The sequence below is a fragment of the Octodon degus genome, unplaced genomic scaffold, assembly GCF_000260255.1.
Source record: "Octodon degus isolate 3935 unplaced genomic scaffold, OctDeg1.0 scaffold00110, whole genome shotgun sequence".
NCBI lineage: Eukaryota > Metazoa > Chordata > Mammalia > Rodentia > Octodontidae > Octodon > Octodon degus.
The window spans coordinates 3,731,388-3,744,208 of NW_004524686.1; the positions used below are offsets into that span (position 1 = coordinate 3,731,388).

General features: G+C 36.9%; 2 pseudogenes; both read right to left on the minus strand.

Moving 5' to 3' along the window:
• Positions 1-5,596, minus strand: part of LOC101581322 — a 115,830-nt pseudogene extending 110,234 nt beyond the window's left edge.
• A 3,559-nt stretch (positions 5,597-9,155) lies between these two features.
• Positions 9,156-10,273, minus strand: LOC101562760 (annotated as a pseudogene).
• Positions 10,274-12,821: the final 2,548 nt, after the last annotated feature.

Sequence of the window (12,821 nt, forward strand, 5' to 3'; positions counted from 1 at the left end):
CTTTTCAAATATCACAGTTTTTAGAAAGAAAATAGTATAAGATAAAGCTTTGAAATTTATGCACAGGAAAATTAGAAGCATCTTCACAACAGACTGGAAAACTTGAAAAAAAGATAATTTGATTCAATAAAATTTTTTTTATTAGTATTCTTAAGGTTTTTATAAAAAAATTTCTGGATTTGGGAACTGACATCAAGTAGAAATACAGGTTAAGGAATTAACATAGCACTCTTCACTTGTATAGGTAGTAAAACACCTGAAATTCATGTTGCTCCTTGGCTAATAAGCAAAGTAATAAAATATTGATATACTGATGTTCAAGGAAATAATTATAAAATTTGTGCCTAATAAGACACTGTCCTATGTGAGATTTTAACTTGGAAAATGTCTGACATCTGTGAACAATTCAGAAAATATTATATGAAGAATAAATTTAAATTGAGAATATATATTTCCAGTAATTTAATATAGAATACTACTCAGCTATAAAGAAAGATAAATATTTGTAGAAAAACTAGGTACACCTGGAAAAATTAAATGTTATGTGAAATAAATCAGACACACAAGGTTAAATACTATATGATACTTCTCATTTGAGTAGTGCAAAGTAAAAATAAAGAGCAAAATAAAGGAATAATAGAATGAAACATGGAGATAGATCTTTTGCAAATGGGAAGGGATCCAGGAAACTGAGGAAGGCGAATGGGAGGTAAAAACATGTAGGGTGTGTCATGTGCCTGCACAAGCATTTACAGTGGGTGTACATGTTATATGTCATACACATGAACAAAAAAGAACGCTGACAATGATGGAAGTGGGGAAAAGGCTTTAAAGAATAAAAATGGGTTGTATACAAGTATCTACCTCTATGATAAATTTAAACTTCATACACTGTAAATTTGTACTGCTAACATAAAATTTAGCAACATATTGTTCTTTGAATCAAGAGAAGTAGTATGTTGATTTCAGTGATGGGTGGAAACTCAGTGAGAGTGGTCTGAGGACCAGTTAATTATGGCTCCAACTTCAAGTGTGTTCTATGAGTGGCAATGGGGTAAAGTTTCTTGTAACATCCTCATATGCCTTATATATATGTATATGTATGTGTATATGTATATGTATGTACTTGAAGACCTCTGAAACAAATATAGACCAGCAAATCCAACACAAGCCAGTTAAGTTAGAATCTGCTGTAAGGTACTCATGTGCATATGTCTATGTTTAACTTACTCCCCAGTTGATCCTAACATGCAGTTAGTGCTGAAAATCACTGAAAGAAAAGATAAAAACTAACCCTGAATGCACTCACCTAGCAATCAAGAGTCGAGGTGTTTCTGACAGTGCATCCATTCTCAATGTCTTTAGCTGAGAAATGAGAAAAAGGAGACTAAAAACTAGATTACCTTCCTCTATGAATGTTCATATGTGCTTCTTAAAATTTGTATTTGAATATAATTTTATATAAGCAGACCCAATAGAGTTAAACAAATTCCGTGATGAAGTCTTCAGTCATACAAATAACATGTGCATAATGGGGCTAATTATGTTTTACACATAATTCAGTAGACATAACATTCAGGAATTAAATAATTCAATGTTACCCGGTAAGGAGACTTTGATAAATTAAAAAAAAAAAAAAAGATTTCTCCCAGCAGATGAAAATTTCCTTGGTTAAATTCATCATTATCTGGAGAGGATTTTTAAAATCAGTTCTTTTAATGTTCTGTTTGCCAATGCTTCTAACTTTCTTTATCAATTCCTCAATATTTCCTTCAGAATTTTAGAATTATTATCACAATGGATTTTCTGGGCCACAGAATGATCTTTTGGTTGCCAAAGACAGGAAGATCCTTACAACCATGTGCCTGTGGTGTTGTTTTATCCAGCATGTGTACCAATCACCCATGTTTTTTTTTTTTTTTTTTTTTTTTATTTTTCCAGTACCAAGGATCAAACTCAGGAACTTGTGCTTTCCCAGGTAGGTGCTTTTGTGTCTGAGCTATCTTGCTGGATGCCCCAAAAACCCCACCTATGAACACATGAGGCTTTAGAGATCATCTAGATATAAACCATAAGAGTCCTCAAGATATTTCAAAGGAAGGGATTATTAAAATAAAAATGTAGAGGTATAATAACAAATGGTGGGGTCCTACATTGCTAGCTTTGCTGAGTAACACAGACGTGCAGAGGTGAAGCATCACGGGGGGGGAGGCCAAGAGTTGTATAGCTGTAAAAGATTTAAAATTCAAGGATTTAATTAAGTCTCCCCCCCTTAGATTTAGTATTTCATTATAGTAGGCATATGAGATTGTGTTTTTTAAAAATTGAATGCATCTAATTTCCCAACTTGGAATTAGTATTTCTTACCATGGAGTTGTTCAAATGGGCTTTATTATATTCATGTTATTTGAAATAAGCACACAGGTATGCTTTATTATTTTGTTGATAAAATATTGCTAAACTCTTCATACTGTACTGAGACAATGATTTGAACAAGAGAATTGCATATTTATAAGATGTTATTTTTTGTTTTTCTGTGAAAGGTATTTTTAAATTATTTTAACAGAGCATATGCCTCTGTAATAAGTCAGTCTCCAAAATTTAATTGTTCACAAATGAATATGCCAGGTTCTGTAGAAGATATACTGTTGTACTGGTTAAAAATATTATGCAATTCCCACAGCACTTAAATTCAATTTGGTTTGACTAGTTCATTATAGTTTTTTATTTAGGCACAGACAATAGTCTTCAGAATAATGATATAATACTCTCCCCAATTTTTATTCTAAATTCAGGTTAAGTAATTGTGTGTGTGCTATAAGAAGCAGATAATTATAATGGCAAATTCCCTTGGTTGCATCTACCTAGAAGATGTCTTATTTGTATGCTTAAAAAAGACGAGAATAACTTTTAAAACCAAGATTTTACCTGCCACTTGTGTATTTTCAAAATGTGGCATTTTCTACTTGTATAAATTTGTCATACCTGTTTCATACCTTCTTTAAAAAATGGCACTTGAATTACATGTTACTTGTGTCCACTTTGGAAAAAAAGCAAATAGGTATGTAATCTGGCATACAGTGTACTAAATTACATTTTCTGACCAAGGAAAACCAGCAAAGATGTTTTCAGCACCAGTCAGTGAAAACCCTGGTTCAGGAACTTGTGTTCTGCAGCGTCTGCATTTGTATAATCACTGGGGATCTGATTAGCTCTATGTGTGTCTTTTTTCATTTATCATCTAACTTAGAGATCCATATGCAAATAGGAGTTAATGGGAACCCAACCTGGAGGATGCCATATTCTCTCAGAGATGCTACTTCCTTCAACAGAAATAAAATGAGAAATAAAATATTTTTTCATGCCCAAAAGCAACATTTTCAGCATTTGTTTTAAAAAGAACACTTATGCACTATCTTTTTTTTACATGGGTCATTCAGAATTAATCTGTTAATGACAGTGGTCCTTTTCAGGAAAAAAAAAAAAAGCATTGTCTGGTTTGACACATGAAATTCAGAGAACTTTCTCATGCAATGAACATACGTGGTTTCCAAATTTTAGAGCTGTGTGCCAAGCTCTGGCCTTTGGTGAATTTCCAGAGCAAATTCCTCTTACCAAGTAATTTTTGAAAGACAAACATTTAGTTTAAGATGACCCCTCTGAACTGTGTTGTGTACAATTGTCATTTAAAAAAAAATCTCTACAGTATTTGTTCTTGCCTACTGTGTCAGAGTTACTTATATACAAAAAAGTATGAATTGCATTGATGTCTTTTCATATATTTGCATTATCATTTCCTTCTTGTGTAGTGACAATATTACATATTCACATTTAGCATCAGATAATTTGACTTGGTTAAGCTATATGAATTATATCTATTGTAGCAAAATTGTATTTTTTGCAATTTTTTTTCTAACATGGAAAGAAAAGATACCATAAAGCATAAATTCATTCATTGTTGAAATGTTTCTACTCCTTTTTATGCATTAAATAAAATCTGCAAATAAATTTCCATTTCTAAATCCAGAGGTAAGATTTCTGATAAAGTAGGCTGGAATTTGTTCAAAAATGGTAGGGTAGGATCTGAGTTATTTATTTGGCTGAAGATTTTTCTCCAAACATCATGTTTCTCTCCTGTACATCTGAACTATCTTCAGAGGATTTTTTTTTCCCAGAGTTCTACCCATGATAGATCCTTGATAAGGCACATAAAGAACTGATGTAGGTAGACTCCTAAGACAGATGCCATCAATAAATGCCTCCACAAAAATACTTGCCTGTCACAAGTTAATTTGATGTAGTATTTTCTGTCATCAGGCTGGATTAATTTTGTCCATTTTCCCCTCTTGTCGTAATTCTTGTCATGTGAATAAGAATGTATTATAAAGAAGAACATACTAGACATTATAATTCTGTGATAACTCATTTCTGTGACAAAGACTATAATGAGACCAGACAATAGTGCAAATTCATCATATTCTTTCAGTGAACTTAATATTGACTTCCTGGCTTTCTTTCATGATTTCAAAGGCATGTCACTTACGGTTTTATACCAACTGAATGATTAAAGGAACCACCACTGAAAGACTTGCGCTGATTACAAAAGCCTTTTCAACAGGGAAATAATAGAACCATTTTGATTTTCTTTCCTTTCAAGCTTAAACACATATTTAATGTATATCTGTGGCTTCATTCGTTGAAGAAAGACTCCTTGATTTGATGAAGTTACCCAGAAAATGTTATAAACTGGAAGATTGGACAGCATTTATCACTGAAAAAAAGAGCAAATTTCCTCAATAAATCACTATTGTAAGTCACAAAGGGAAAACAAGGTTTCATAATAAAGAACCTTTCCAAAATACTCCCCATGTTTTGTCCCAGTATCTAGAGCGAATAATCACTTTTAATATGAGCTTCAGCTTGAGCCAAGGAGCTCTCGATTCAGGAAATGCCTCCCTAGTGAACAGATTGTCCTTTACTTTTTAAAACTACTATCAATTTGTATAACTCTAACTTTATAACTCTTGCATTTCTTTTCATATTGGAACAAAGAGAGTAATTAGCCATAAACACGACTTAAAAAAAAAAAAAAAAAAAAAAAAAAAAAAAAAACTAATTTCCAGTCAAGATTTTGTTATGGTTTGGATCATAAATGTCTGCTAAAAGCCTGGTTCTCATTGGGCAGGTGGGGGCAAGCTCTAGGTGCGGCACTGTGGGCAGGTGGGGGAAGCTCTAGGTGCGGCCTAGTTGGAAGAAGTAGGCGATCAGGCACAAGATCTGGAGTCCCTTCCTCCCTCCTTGCTTCCCCTCCCCCTTCCTCCCTCTCCCCCTCTGCGCATCCTGTCCTCTCCTCCAGGACGCAAGCTGCTATGCTTTGCCACATATTCCCACCTAGTAGATTCTGCCTCACCATTGGCTCAGAAGGATCGAAGCCCATTATAGAAACCTCTAAAACTGTGAGCCAAAGTCGAACTTTCACTTTGAAGCTGATCTTCTCGGGTAGCTTAATACGTGCTGGAAAGCTGACTACTACACATTTACATGGAAGCATAAGAGACAGGACCTGCAGGGCATAGCTCTGTACTGTGAACGCCATGCTCAGAATACATTTGCTATGTCTCTATAGTAATTATGGTCAGTGACTAACACAAATCATTCTTTATTCCAAAGTCAGATATCCCTACAGAATCTTTTATCACAAGAATTGGAAATGAGCTGCTAAGTATTCTATCTCAAAAACTTATTTGTGAGTTCTACAATGTATACGATTCACTATGTACATGCGTGGTACACAGATAGTGTTAAATCAATGCTCATTGAGTCGATGGTTAAATGTTTCAAATCTATACAGAAAAAAGAAAAAAAAAAATCCTACATCTCCGTAGCTGGGATCCCACTTTTCCCTCTGGAAGGCATGTCCTGCCTGTGGCCTGAAGCTGGGCACACCTGTGGGGGCTTTGATTCTGCCTCCCCTCTGTGTGACTTTTGGTCTTAACTTCCTGAGCTATAAAATGTAAGCTCTTCCTCTTTTCTTTTAATGTTAACATTTTATATTTCATGCACACGTAAAAACCAATTATAAATTAAATCAATATTTTTCACCTGACCTGCATCATGAATTTATTTTTACGTAAGAGAAAGGATTAGATGTTTTACTGGAAGTTTTCTGCCAGTCTCCTTTGATGAAGATGTCAAAACTCCCTATGTTGGATTGTTTTTTTTTCTTTTCTTAATTGCAATCACCTGTAGAAAAATAGTTATAGTATTCTTTTCTTGTTAGAACCTGGGGACTCTATTCTGGACTTCTGTTGAAATTGGAATGCTTCCAGTCTACTGTGAAGTACAAAGAATGCATTCTGTGGCTGAGGCAGAATTTACAGATAGATACCCACTCACTGGTCTCTGGGAAGATTAGCTACCTTCAGAGAACAAAAGATCCAGTTTGATGTGGTACTGGCAAATGGTTCTTGGACATAGGAAGCCCAAGTCACCCAACAGGGGAGCCACTAATTGGCCGGACAGTCTTGGGATGAATTAAACTGCTGGTTGGCAGGTGGGGTACGTCATAAAGCACCACATCCAGGCTGCATTGTAATTTGCTTTTAATTACTGTGTTTGCCTGGAAAAGGCTGTGAGGTCTACTCACGGCTCATATTGGTATGCTAATTGACTGTTTGGAGATTTACGAACAGTGTCCTTTGATTGCTTGTGGTGATCTGAATAACATGTTATTTATTCATTTCTTCTAAAACTTTAAGTTTCAATATCTTGAGTCAAGGTAGAAGATGTATCTTTTATTAAATCTCAATTTCAAAGAGTAAAGACTATAAAAAATGTATTCCCCTTTTAGTATATCTATGATTTCATTTTGTTTCCCAGCACAGAAAATGGAATATTGCATGAGATGTCTATGGGTGTCAGAAAGTGAATACTGATTTATGTGTACCCTCTGTTAGCCCAGGAAAGTAGGAGGCGAGGTGGGTGGGAGAAGCACAGCCAGGCTGCAGGGAAGGCCAAACAAATGGTGAGTCAGGTGTCTACCCAGCGGGAAAGATGCCCAGAAGCAGATCGTGGGAGCACGAATTGGGTCAGGGGGGGTTCAGGGGAAGACAGGTGCTGGGCAAAGACTCACCTTCCACCTGGGAGCAGTTGTGCATGGAGCTTGGATGGGGGGAGTAGGCACAGAGATGACCCGTAAGGGTTACGAAGAGATCATTTGAACTGGGTCACCAGAGGATGCATGGAAGGCAGGCAGGTGGGGAGGTGTGTACCCAAGCAGAATGGGCCTTCTGAGAGTATCTAGATGCCACACTGGGGAGCACTGTGTGCCTCTCATAGAGGTAATTATGCAGTGTCTGCAGGGCCTTTTGCACAGGAGGTAAAAGACTAGCACAAATGATTGAACTCTAAGAAAGGAAATGATTGTTCATTGCATTTGTAGTGATATAAAATTCCTGGTATAAATTTTAAGTATAAAAATCTTTCATTAAATTTAATCTCTGTGTGCAACCTGGTTTAGGAGGCTGGCTTCTTTTCCTTCCTTCCTTCCTTCCTTCCTTCCTTCCTTCCTTCCTTCCTTTCTTTCTTTCTTTCTTTCTTTCTTTCTTTCTTTCTTTCTTTCTTTCTTTCTTTCTTTCTTCTGTCTTTCTTTCCAAACCAAGTGCATTCTAGTTCAGTCCTTCAGGGTCTGTTCTAGTTCCTGGCATGTAATTAGTTACTAATGAGTTTTATTTAATATTCACTGAAAATTAATTATTTTTCTTTCTACAATGTTTAGGCCCCAATCTTGAAGATATAAATCATAGCTCTGTCTACAAGAACTTAACACAAGCAGTACCAAGTTGGGTTTATAGCTTCATTATTAAATTTAGGTACTGACTTATCTTGACTTGATAATCTAAATATTTTTCCTTGCCTTGTCCTATTTGGGAGATGTGTCTGGGTTATTTGTACATAATTATTTGAGTCTTTGTTAATATTTTTTTCCACTTTAAGTTTCTATTTTAATCATATCTAAGTTACCATTAAATGCTGAATTGACAATCCATCCAATATAAAAATATACATATGAAATCACATTGGCATCATCAATTCTTGGAATAAAAATATTCACCATTTTAATATAACCACAGTAAAGGACTCAAATGATGTGAACTTTGTATAGGTGTCCGCCATCAACAGAAATGTTACCTTCCCCTTCCCTCACTGGGGAAAAGGAGCTTATACAAGTATGGCAGAAACTCACAGTGTCACACAGACCTGCCACATTAAGATGAGTGAATAGCTCCCACTTTTACTGATGACAATATGGTTTAGAGTCACTCAGTGTTCGTTAAAATACCAAGTTGCATACAATTTCATTAAACTCTATGCCCAAGTAAAAACTGTGATACATTTCAGGTATCTGACAAAACAGATAATATGAAAGGTAACAGCATATGATTCTATTATAGAGATTAGTTACTACTGTCACTAGTTTAGATGGAGGATGAGGCTGCAGTACAATAAAAACCATAGTGCAAAATACAATGGATTTGCAATACAGAACAGATTATCCAGGTAGAAAGGAAACTGAACAAAATTCAAACACTAGCAAAGGTTATCAACTTTACCTACTATTTCTCTTAGCCCTTGTTAAAATACCCTGAGTAAAATTCACGTTATAAATAACACTGGTTATAGACAAGTTCTCAAAAAATGATGATAAATGTAAATGTACCACATTTTTTATTTACAACAATCAGATATGTAACAGGTAATTCTTAACCAGTCACAATATAAACATTAAGGAATACTTAGGTTAAATCTGAAAGTTTTTAACTGCCTAAGTTTTGTTAGCACTTTGGCAAAGCAAGTAATACACAAATGGGTTCATTGTAAAAAATAATCATAAAAGAAAAAAATATACAAACTTTACAGTAATTTCTGTCCACCCTTGGCCTACCTACGTATCTTCACTGCCTCCCCAGTCAGGTGTGCTTCTGATTAACAGGAAGAATTTCAGTCCTCCAGCCAGAACAGCCCCATCTCTGCACCAAAGAGGCTCTTCCTTCAGTGACATCCCTCTGGGGAAGAGGACAGGAGCCAGGATGCCTCGAGTGGCATTCCCCAGACGTTCAAAACATAATTAACTTATTAGCATCAGAAGATTTGGTTCATAGGGGAATCTCACTGGTCCAGCTTGTAGCCGCTGAAGGTGGGGTCCCTCCACACTTTCTAACATGCTTTGAAGGCATTCCTTGAAGATGACTGAGTCTCTTGTAGAAGCCTCTTTTCCCCGGATGTGACATAAGAGGGACAGAACCAGTTAGGATACTTTCAAAGATGGGGTCTGGCAAATTCTTGTCAAGCTCAGTGAGATCTTCCTTCTCCCACCAGGGCATGACACCCATGATACTGCACACTCCACCCAGTTCCTTCTCGTTGAACCAGTCACCCTGCTCATCTTTGCCTTGACTTCCTTCATCATTGGTAAACAAACCAGCATTCGTGCTGTTGAGGCTGCTCGAATCACTTTCGCTCATGAGCTCATCTGGGAACCTTTGCTCTTCATCATCCACTCTGTCTTCATTGGTCTGGTTTATTTCCTCACTTTCTAAAACTATGCCTTCATCTTGCATCTTTGGTCTTTGTCTGATTATTTTCTACTTTCTTTTCTTCACATTTTTCTTATTATATTCTTGATACTGATAGGTTCTGCCATTGTCCATGTACTGATCTCTATAACCCTCTGGTGGCTGGTTCATTGTCCATTTGTTGGAGCCATCCACCATCATGTGCTTTACCTTTCTCCTCCTGCAAAGAGTTAGGGTCCCCAGGTTGTCGGCAACAAAGTCAGACTCCTGCCACAGACATCTCTTCACACGGACATTATTATTTAGGTTTGAGGTCGGCCTGCGCTTGGCCACTAACATTTAGTCATCAGAGTCACTGTGATCTTTTTTACTGTTATTGCGACTGTCTCTATAGTCCTTGCTTGCTTCTTCTAAACTAGAATCAGAGCCTTCGCTTAGGCAGTACCCAGTCTCTCACAGGTGGTAGCAACTGCATGACCTCTGCTTCCTCCCACTTTTTTCTGCATCTGGCATTTCAGAGGGCAGGACAGACTTCGAGAGTGGCTCTCCACTTCAACAAACTCACGTTGAGCCTGCTTTGAGCTCTCCTCCAGGTCTGAGACCAGGTCATGAACCAGCTCCTTCATGGTTCTACTGAAATACCAGCTGTTTCCTGTGACTGGAGCTCCAATCAGTTGGTGCCCAGTGGCCCCAAACATTAACAACATCAAGGAGCTTGGCCAGGAGGCTCAGGCCTGAGAACAGAATCCAATTACGATGCCCTAGCAACTTCCAAAAAGCCATTGTTAATATTGTTAAAGTTATTTTTGTACTAATGTGTTAGTAATAACAGATTATAAAGCTAGTGACCCTGGAATCCTCTTTGTTGTTGTTGTTGTTATTGTTATTGTTATTGTTAAAACAGACTTGGAAGGCAGGGGAAATAGTTCAGTAGAATAAGTGCCTGCTTGGCAAGTGCAGGGTCCTGATTTCAATCCCTGGTACCGCAAAAAATAAATTAATAATGATAATAATAAAAAATGAAGCAGACTTGCCATTTTACCAAGCTGTTATTGTATTATTGAATTTGTGTCTCAAAAGATCCTCCAAGATCAGCCTCCACAGTAGCTTGGATCACAGCTGTACACAATCTTGCCCAGGTGGGGACCCAGGAATTCTGACTTTAACCAGAAGTACCCACTCTACACAGAAAGATGAATGTCCATACCTGTATGTGCAATAATATTTAATTTCTTCTGTAGAGTTTATACTAAACATATGACTAAGTAACTGCTTCTCAAATTATTGTCATATCTACTTCCTTGGAAGGAATGAAGGGTTGGGATTGATATTGCAGAGAGATAAGAACAAAAGCTCTTTTATCTCTGCATGAAGTTCACAATTCTACCACTTAGAGATTTGCCTGGTCCAAGTCATCTCATCTGTATATATCACAGAGTGTTAGTGTTGAGATAGAGCATGTTCCTCTGTGCAATGCACTTAACACAGTACTAGACCCATGGTAAGGGTTGTCTACATTTTATTATCGTTAATGTAAGACTTATAATTATTATCAATTGCAATTATATTTGAGAAGAGGAAAAAGAAATGAAAGATAATAAAAAGGAATTTTGTTACAAAAGCTTAACAAATATAATAATAGATACCATAAACATGGAATTCTTTTTTTCCCCTGTATTTTAAGGAAGGGTCTACAGGGTGTTCAGGGTCTCACTACTAGATGGACTTGTAGAGTTCCACCTGTTTACAGCCTCCCAAGAGCTGGGATTACAGGTGTGCACCACCACCATCCCAGTCTCATTCGCCCTTTCAGTGTGCCCTGGAGGTGGGGCTGGCACAACAGACCCTGGAATTGAACCCTTGAGCCCTGCGCCTTCTTGCAGGTGCTTTAATCCACTGAGATATTTGGCCAGCCCCCAAAAAATAGAATTCTGAGAAGTTTAGATTCTGCCTAGACTTTTAACAGAGTTTTACTTTCTGTTCAGGTGTTTGAGAACATGGTGAATATAATCCACACATTTCTTATAAATGGAGATGGTGTAGGAATGGCTAGCAAAAGAAGAGTGTTATTTATATGCAGATTGATGAGTTCCTTGTGTTGGTTTTAGATTATGAGGGTAATAATTAAACTGTGCTTTCATGACAAGTGGAATTATGAAATAATATTGACAGAGAATTCAAGACTTGTGCAATTAACACAAAGTGATGATCAAATCAAACTGTAATACACTGACAACCACAAAGCAAATTTATTAAAACAAGAAAGTCAATCTGCTATGACAATGTACCAGGATGAACTTCAATAGTATGGAAAAATTTGGGTAGCCAAAAGATCAAAGTCAACCAAAGTTGGTCATCTATGAATAATCATGACTTTAATAAAGGTGTCATCAGCAAGTCTGTGCTGAAGGATGTTAACCCCAAACCCTGATATGACACCATAATCAACATGACTGCCTGTATAATTTCTGCCTGGGATTGCCTTCTTTTGTTTGAAATCCCATTTAATCCTTCCACAATAGGAGGTTGATGGGCAATTGTGAATGCTTCAGTCACACTGGTTTACTCTCTAATTTCATCTGAGGAAATCATTTTATAAACTAATATCTTGATTCCATGCAGAAAAGAGATGGAATACACAATAAAGTGGCCACAGGGGGTTTTAGCATTTCATTTGGGGTGTCATATTGAACATTAAAATGCAATGCAATAAAAAGATGTGTAGAGGAGATGAAATGATGGTGTCTTGCTGAATTACTTACAGGAAAAAAAGACTGCTTCAGCTCAGAGTGCTACTGTTTTATAGTTTCAACTGGTATCTTGGCTTCAATCACAGAAACTCTAGTTAGTTTGCAGAGATGGTTTTATAAGTCTCCTGGGTGAGGGGAAATAACCTAATCTGATTGGTCTACCAGTAGGAGACTTGCTCAAGGAAACAAAGGAGGGGAGATGAACAAAGCTAGTCAGCAGTGGGAAAGGTAGAACAGGAGAGCTCAGGGGAAGGGTATGTGAATGGAAGATCAGTTTCAAAAACTAAGAACTTGGAGGACAATCGAAGGGCAAGATAATAGGCTGAGGACACAGAAGAAAATAAAAAGGAAGGAAACCAGTACCCTGTTAACAAACAGCTGGCATACAGGAGAAATTTTCAAACTGGGTTTATATCATTTCAATTTCCTTAACTACAGAAGGAGTTAATGTCTCAATGCCCATTTGTCAGTAGCTATCTTGAGAGAATATGTGGTC